The following is a 9523-nucleotide window of genomic DNA, read 5'->3' as shown; positions in this document are numbered from 1 at the left end:
GGTCACGTAGTAGTCAGTATTACAACCAACAGGGTCATACAGGCGGATCACATGATCGTGAATTACAGTCACATGTTTCTACAATGGTTCAAAACGTCATCCAAAAGGGGAGGACACAAGTAGGCATGTCACGAAGTGTAAACAGGTGAGCGTAGGCACACAATAATGCACCTGTATATTCATAAAATTATGATACACAGTAAGTGCATAAAGAAAGCAATAAAGGAATAAAGAATTGGTGAGGTCACATGAGTCGCGGCTGCATAGTCTCTCCAAAAAGGTGGCAGCCTATACCGGATACCCACACAAGGAGAGACCATGGCCGCGAGTCATGACCTCAACAAGTGAAATTACGTATGTCAAGAAAAATAGTGCGATTATATATATATATATGTATGTATAGTGGTGCAATATGCACAACATAATAAGCAAAGTGAAGAGTTGGACTAGGTAAAGTGAATCACAGCGATACAATCTCCCAGCAGTGCGGCAACCCAAATAGGTCGCCCAATGGGGGGAGAGTGCATGGCAGGGAGTCAAAACTAAGCTCAGAAAAAAAGTATTGCTAATATACTTATAAATGCATAGTGCAAATTTATAAAAGATTGGATGAGGTAAAATGAGTCACGGCCACGCAGTCTCCCAACAGGGCGACACCCAGTAAAGGGAGACTGTATGGCCGGGAGTCACAACCAAACCCAAAGTGCAGAAAAAAGGGAGGAGTTATTAATGTACTAAGTAAGTGCATTGTGCAAGGTACAAAATATTTTTGGTGAGTGAAGAAAAGAGCAATCAATAAGTGAAAAAGGTACACATGTGTGACATACATATATGGACCTGAGGGAACAATACATATATGTCATTCGTAAACCATGGAAAATGATGATATAAAAACACTGGAAAAAGAAAGACGTGAAGTGACATTTCGATCCTTCAGATTGCATCATTGATGACGTAGATGGTCCAATAAAGCATGCTCAAGATACTTGTAGAGAGCGTGGAAATACATTTAATAACCTATGATAGAAAAACATTATTAATAGCGGGACTCGCCAGTGGGAAGATACATAAAACATACTTATGAACATGGGATCCTATCAAAGGAAAAAGAATTAAAAAACAAAAATATATAAAACATTTTTGTTGTTAAAATGTAAAATTACATGTTCACTGTAGGAAAGGGGCATACGACAGGGCATCATTGAGGCCCTTTGGTTGTTTAGTATCCAGGGTCCAAATCCACTTTGTTTCTAATTGGGCCAACCGTTTCATTAAGTTACCACCGCGCATACCTAAATCAATGTGGTCAATGCCACAGACTTTCAGGGATGAGGGGTCACTATCGTGAAAGCTCTTAAAGTGTCTCGCGATCGGTTTTAGATCATCCACTTCAGTGGTGTCCTTCGATTTTAAAATATCTCTTTTAGATCCCTGCTTGTCAGTCCCACGTAAATTTTTGGACACGGACAGGTGGCATGGTAAATTACACCTTTGGTTGTGCACGAAATGTGGTGTGTAATTTTGTATGTTTTTGTCTGTGCAGAGTTCATAAACTCGGTGGTTTTTAAGATGTTGTCACAGGCCACACATTTCCCACAGGGGGAACACCCCCATTTTGGTCCCTTTGAACCACAGGGGGAACACCCCCATTTTGTCAACAGGGCTAAACATTCGGTGCGGCAAGATCTCATCAACCCCAAACCAAAGACAGCAACATCTGACGTGGTAAGATATATCACCCCTTACCATTCGCAGTGGCAACACATGCGAGGGATTTTAGAGAGATTTTGGCCAATACTGAGGGCTGACCCAATTTTGGATAAAATATTACCATCAAACCCATCGGTTATGCCCAGGAGGGCGAAAACCTTAGGAGATCATTTGGTTAGATCTTACTACGTCCCTCAAACACAAGGTACAATCTTTGGTTCAAAGGGACCAAAATGGGGGTGTTCCCCCTGTGGGAAATGTGTGGCCTGTGACAACATCTTAAAAACCACCGAGTTTATGAACTCTGCACAGACAAAAACATACAAAATTACACACCCCATTTCGTGCACAACCAAAGGTGTAATTTACCATGCCACCTGTCCGTGTCCAAAAATTTACGTGGGACTGACAAGCAGGGAACTAAAAGTGCGAGTCCGCGAACACGTCCGAGATATTTTAAAATCGAAGGACACCACTGAAGTGGATGATCTAAAACCGATCGCGAGACACTTTAAGAGCTTTCACGATAGTGACCCCTCATCCCTGAAAGTCTGTGGCATTGACCACATTGATTTAGGTATGCGCGGTGGTAACTTAATGAAACGGTTGGCCCAATTAGAAACAAAGTGGATTTGGACCCTGGATACTAAACAACCAAAGGGCCTCAATGATGCCCTGTCGTATGCCCCTTTCCTACAGTGAACATGTAATTTTACATTTTAACAACAAAAATGTTTTATATATTTTTGTTTTTTAATTCTTTTTCCTTTGATAGGATCCCATGTTCATAAGTATGTTTTATGTATCTTCCCACTGGCGAGTCCCGCTATTAATAATGTTTTTCTATCATAGGTTATTAAATGTATTTCCACGCTCTCTACAAGTATCTTGAGCATGCTTTATTGGACCATCTACGTCATCAATGATGCAATCTGAAGGATCGAAATGTCACTTCACGTCTTTCTTTTTCCAGTGTTTTTATATCATCATTTTCCATGGTTTACGAATGACATATATGTATTGTTCCCTCAGGTCCATATATGTATGTCACACATGTGTACCTTTTTCACTTATTGATTGCTCTTTTCTTCACTCACCAAAAATATTTTGTACCTTGCACAATGCACTTACTTAGTACATTAATAACTCCTCCCTTTTTTCTGCACTTTGGGTTTGGTTGTGACTCCCGGCCATACAGTCTCCCTTTACTGGGTGTCGCCCTGTTGGGAGACTGCGTGGCCGTGACTCATTTTACCTCATCCAATCTTTTATAAATTTGCACTATGCATTTATAAGTATATTAGCAATACTTTTTTTCTGAGCTTAGTTTTGACTCCCTGCCATGCACTCTCCCCCCATTGGGGCGACCTATTTGGGTTGCCGCACTGCTGGGAGATTGTATCGCTGTGATTCACTTTACCTAGTCCAACTCTTCACTTTGCTTATTATGTTGTGCATATTGCACCACTATACATATATATATATAATCGCACTATTTTTCTTGACATACGTAATTTCACTTGTTGAGGTCATGACTCGCGGCCATGGTCTCTCCTTGTGTGGGTATCCGGTATAGGCTGCCACCTTTTTGGAGAGACTATGCAGCCGCGACTCATGTGACCTCACCAAATCTTTATTCCTTTATTGCTTTCTTTATGCACTTACTGTGTATCATAATTTTATGAATATACAGGTGCATTATTGTGTGCCTACGCTCACCTGTTTACACTTCGTGACGTGCCTACTTGTGTCCTCCCCTTTTGGATGACGTTTTGAACCATTGTAGAAACATGTGACTGTAATTCACGATCATGTGATCCGCCTGTATGACCCTGTTGGTTGTAATACTGACTACTACGTGACCGCTGAGTATCTCGCGAGACCATGACGTTTATTACGTCATGGAAGGTCCTTGAGCAATAGATGTAGTTGTAATATCGGCTACCTTTGAACATCCCGCGAGATTATGACGTTGTTGACGTCACGGAAGGTCCTTGAGCGAATAGGCGCAGCTGTACCTGCGCGATTGGCCACCGCGCGGTCCACCTGTGCCTCAGAACTCACGTGTCCAAGTAATGGACCCTGATTGGCGGAACACCTGTTTAAGAGGGACTACTCCAGTGGGAAGACTGTACCCCCAAAGGAAGGTTTCAAATCGAAACGCGCGTCGGGGTGTGCAGTCTTCCTGTGGACTTACCATCATTTTACACACGGTATGTGACCTCATTCCTGTTCATTCACTCACCTGTTAAACTTCTGCGGTTGTCTTGTGTTTTTTGATCAAACACTTACCAAGTGTTTTCTCTTACAAATTGTTATGTGATTTGCACATGCACTTTATTTACCCGCTTAGACCACTTGAATAGGTATATATATATATGTGTTTAGGGACCCACATTGAAGGGTTATTTCTCCTCTCGTTTGCTTATACATAAGCTTGCACTTGCACTTTATATTTGACGAGATCATGTATACTCCCATCAATAGTGGGCATCCCTTTAACATATATTTTACATGGTAACTTTGCGTTATTTAGATATATCCCTACCCGGGTCACTTCTGTCTTTTTACCATTTTTGTACTCTACCAGCTCTCCCAGGATTGTGCTGCACTTCGTGCATTTGTCTGTCATCTCCATGTATGCTTTTAATTATGTACCCAATAAAACAATATTTTTATAGTTCATCAGCTTTCAGTGCTCTTTTGTAGGTTTTCTATTTATCTATTATCTATTTATTCATCTATCTAGCTATTTATCAATAAAATAATACTGTAAATATTTTATCTATTATCTATCTATTTTTTATCTATCTATAATCCTGCTTACTAAAATAATACTATAAATATTGTATCTATTATATATATATATATATATAGCTACCTAACTGTTATCTATCTATCTATCTATTATCTATCTACTGTATAATCATGCTTAATAAAATAATACTATAAATATTTTATCTATCATCTATTTATCTATTATCTATTTATTCATCTATCTAGCTATTTTTCTATTTATCTATTATCTATTTATCTATAAAATAATACTATTACTATTTTATCAATTACAGGTGAAACGTGAAAAATTTGAATATCGTGCAAAAGTCCATTTATTTCAGTAATGCAAATTAAAAGGAATTGCATTAATGCAACTTAAAACTAGAATTTTGTGAAAAGGCTCAATATTCTAGGCTCAAAGTGTCACAGAGTGACAGCTATTTATTAAACCCCTTTTTATATCTTTTTACATTTTATTTCAGCATTTTTATTTTAACATTAGATTAATTTTATTGTAGTGCTATTTTTAAATATTTTTTGCACTTTATTTTAACATTTTTTCATTTACCATAGCATTAAACTATTCATATTGTAGAACTAATCTTCAATATTTTTTATATTTTAATTTTTATATCTTTTTTACATTTTATTTTAGCATTTTAATTTTAGCATTAGATTATGGTTCAAGCCGTAACATGGTCTAGTTATACAAAGATAAACCGTCACATTGATTATGATGTTGCCATATTAAAGGGGCCCGGTCACCATGAAAAAACAGATTTATATATAGTTTTATGGGTAAAGATACAGTAAAGCTTATCATTTATGATGGGTTGGGGTTATCACTGACAGCAGGTGCACTATATACATTGCTGTCAGGCACTGCTATGAATGTCTGAGGAACAATATAGAGTTCTGAGAAAAAAGGAAGCAGCCTTGTTATTTCATGAGGAATACAAGTATTCAGTAAAAAAAGACACTTCATGAGAGATAACAAGGTCTCTTTAACACAAATTATTACTAATATTTACATGACGCTTATTAATTTACTAGATCATACAGCAGCTGTTGGATGCACGGCATCTAGGCCTAGATTGTATTATGCACTCCCGCACTCATGGGTTCTATATAATGTATTAGCAATGTGGCCAATGCAGCGTATTGTGTAATATGTAAAGGGTGTATAGACAGACATTCATAGCAGTGCCTGACAGCTATGTATACAGTGCACCTGCTGTCAGTGATAACCCCCGCCCATCATAAATGATAAGCTTTACTGTATCTTTACCCATAAAACTATTCATCAATTTGTTATTTCATGGTGACCGGGCCCCTTTAATAAGGCAACATTAGAATCAATGTGGCGGTTTATCTTTGTATAACTAGACCATGTTACAGCTTGAACCATAATCTAATGCTAAAATAAAAATGCTAAAATATAATGTAAAAAATATATAAAAATTTAAATATAAAAAATATTTAAGATTAGTTCTACAATATGAATAGTCTAATCCTATGGTAAATGAAAAAATGTTAAAATAAAGTGCAAAAAATATATTTTATATAGATAAATAGATAATAGATAAATAGCTAGATAGATTAATAAATAGATAATACATAAATAGATAGATGATAGATAAAATATTTATAGTATTATTTTATTAAGCAGGATTATATATAGCTAGATAACAGATAGCGATATAATAGATAAAATATATGTAGTATTATTTTATTATGTCTCCATGGCGATTGAGGTCATGTGACTTAGTTGGAGCATGTGATCGCTCCCCGGTGATGCGGTCACTTCCTCACATGTGCAGTCTGGACATGGGGACGCAAAGTTATATGCACGACTCTAGGCTGACCAGGTATAATCCCTCCCTCCTCCATTTATTAATTAGGCTTTTAATCTAGCACATATAGAATGTCACAAATGTTTGCACTTTATTAATTATGTGTCATTATCTATTTTGATATTTTTTTTATATTTTTAACATGTTTATAATGTAATTTATGGATGAATTCACTATATTATTGTAAGATTAGTGTTTATTTGCCACATGAATGTATTATTATACACTATTGCACTATTGCACTTTATTAGTTTATCATCTTAATTGTCTCATCACCATGTGGGTGGTATTTATATATGTATCATGCACCATTACTGTTATTGCTTGAGAAAGGTTCCATTGAGAGGACCGAAACGTCGCATCTGGTGAAATAAAATACGCATGTTATTTTTGGAAGTGCCGTGGAGTTTTTATTTTTTTATATAATAGATAAAATATATATATAGTATTATTTTATTAAGCAGAATTATAGATAGATAAAAAATAGATAGATAATAGATAAAAAATTTATAGTATTATTTTATAGATAAATAGATAATAGATAAATAGCTAGATAAATAAATAAATAAATAGATAATAGTTAAATAGATTATACATAAAATATTGATAGTATTATTTTATTAAGCAGGATTATAGATAGATAATAAATAGATATATAGATAGATAACAGTTAGATAGCTATATAACAGATAAAATACTTATAGTATTATTTTATTAAGCAGGATTATAGATAGATAATAGATAACAGATAGATAGCTATATAATAGATAAAATATGTATAGTATTATTTTATAGATAAATAGATAATAGATAAATAGATAGATAGATGATAGATAAAATATTTATAATATTATTTTATTAAAGATGATAATAGATAGCTAGATAGATAATAGGTAGATAGATAGATAACAGCTAGATAGATAAATAGTAGATACAATATTTATAGTATTATTTTATTAAGAAGGATTATAGATAGATAATAGATAGATAGATAACAGATAGATAGCTATATAAATAGATAAATAGATAGATGGATAATAAATAAAATATTTATAATATTATTTTAATAACCGCTTAAGGACTGGGCTCATTTTCAACTTAAGGACCAGGCCATTTTTTGCAAATCTGACCAGTGTCCCTTTATGTGTGAATAAGGGTGGGTTCACACTAGTGTTATGGAGTCCGTTATGGCTTTCCGTTATAACAGGGTTGTAACGGAACATAACGGAATTCATAGGATGGAATGCAAAACGGAAGCCTTTAAGAGGCATTCCGTTTTGTTCCGTCCTAATAGAAGTCTATGGGAAAACATAATGAATCCGTCTGGGTCCCGTTATGCAAGACGGAAAACAAAGTCCTGTCGACAGGAGTTTGTTTTCCGTCTTGCATAACGGGAACCAAATGGATCCGTTTTGATTCCCATAGACTTCTATTAGGACGGAGAGCAAACGGAATGCCTTTTAAAGGCGTCCGTTTTGCATTCCGTCATAATGCAAGTCTGTGTGCAGCCAAACTGATCCGTCTTATGGATTCCGTTATGTTCCGTTATAACCCTATTATAACAGAAAGCCATAACGGACTCCATAACGCTAGTGTGAACCCACCCTAACTTTAAAACGCTTTTACTTATCACATATGTCACATATTTTACTTCATGACACTGGTATTCAAAACTGATTTTACAAACTTTGTTAAAATGGAAAATTTGGCAAAAAATATCACGGTTTTTATTTTATTTTTTTGACTGTGTTCGTTTGAGGGGTTAGGTCATGTTTTATTTTTATAGAGCAGATTCTTACGGATGCGGCAATACCTAATATGTCTACTTTTTTTTACATTTATTTAGGTTTTACACTATAATATCCTTTTTTAAACAAAAAAAAAGTTTTTGTATCTCCATAGACTGAGAGTCAGTTTTTTTTTTAGTTTTTAGCCGATTGTCTTAGGTAGGGGCTGATTTTTTGCGGGATGAGAGGACAGTTTTATTGGCTCTATTTTGGGGTGCATATGACTTTTTGATCGCTTGCTATTACACATTTTGTGATGTAAGGTGTAAAAATGGCTTTTTTTACACCGTTTTTATTTTATTTTTTTGACTGTGACTGTGTTCATCTGTGGGGTTAGGTCATGTGTTATTTTCATAGAGCAGATTCTTACGGACTTGGAAATACCTAATATGTCTACTTTTTTTATGTATTTAGGTTTTACACTATAATATCCTTTTTTAAACAAAAAAAATATATTTTAGTATCTCCATAGTCTGAGAGTCTTTTTTTTTTTTTTTTTTAGCCGATTGTCTTAGGTAGGGGCTAAGGTCATGTGACTGTGTTCATCTGAGGGGTAAGGTCATGTGGTATTTTTATAGTTCAAGATCTTACGGACGCGGCAATACCTAATATGTATACTTTTTTTTATTTATTTTAGTTTTACAAAATAATATCATTTTTGAAAAAAATATTTTTGGGTTTTAGTGTCTCCAAAGTCTGAGAGCCATAGTTTTTTTTTTTTTTTTCTGGGCGATTGTCTGTGGCCAAATAGAATTAAAATGGGAAGGGGATTATAAATTTAGTACTCCATGGAAGTGTGGTACTCCCTGAAGCAACCGTCAATGTAGAGGCCCGGATGATCGGGGCACGTGTCACACTGAGTGGTGGTGTCCTTCCGTATCCCCCTCCTGTGACACACTCTGCACTTTTTTGGGTACCGTCCCTTCTTTCCAGTATGGGGGACCACACCTGGAAAGTGTTGGCCAGGGACGATCCAGGCGCCTCCAGTTCCCGAGGTACTCCAGCCTGCTCTTTCCCGGTCAGAAAAGATCAGGGCCTTGAGGACTACCTCATAGAACTGCAGGAAATAGAACTGCAGGAATTTCCCTGTGTTGCCAGCGCTCTGGGACGGCACAAAAGAGTTGTACAAGGCAACCTGCACCAAGTAGACCGCAACTTTTTTGTATCATGCCCGGGTTTTGTGCATGGCGTTATATGGCTTGAGGACTTGATCAGAGAGATCAACTCCTCCCATATACCGATTGTAGTCCACGATACAATCGGGCTTGAGGACCGTTGCCACGGTACCTTGCACAGGGACAGGGGTGATGCCGTTACCGAGAATTGTGGACAGTACAAGGACATCCCTCTTGTCCTTATATCTGACCAGCAACAGGTTTCCACTGGTAAGGGCAC

Source organism: Bufo bufo, chromosome 1 (genome assembly GCF_905171765.1).
Source record: "Bufo bufo chromosome 1, aBufBuf1.1, whole genome shotgun sequence".
Lineage (NCBI taxonomy): Eukaryota > Metazoa > Chordata > Amphibia > Anura > Bufonidae > Bufo > Bufo bufo.
The sequence above is the reverse complement of the archived record's forward strand: the minus strand, read 5'-3'. Positions refer to the sequence as shown.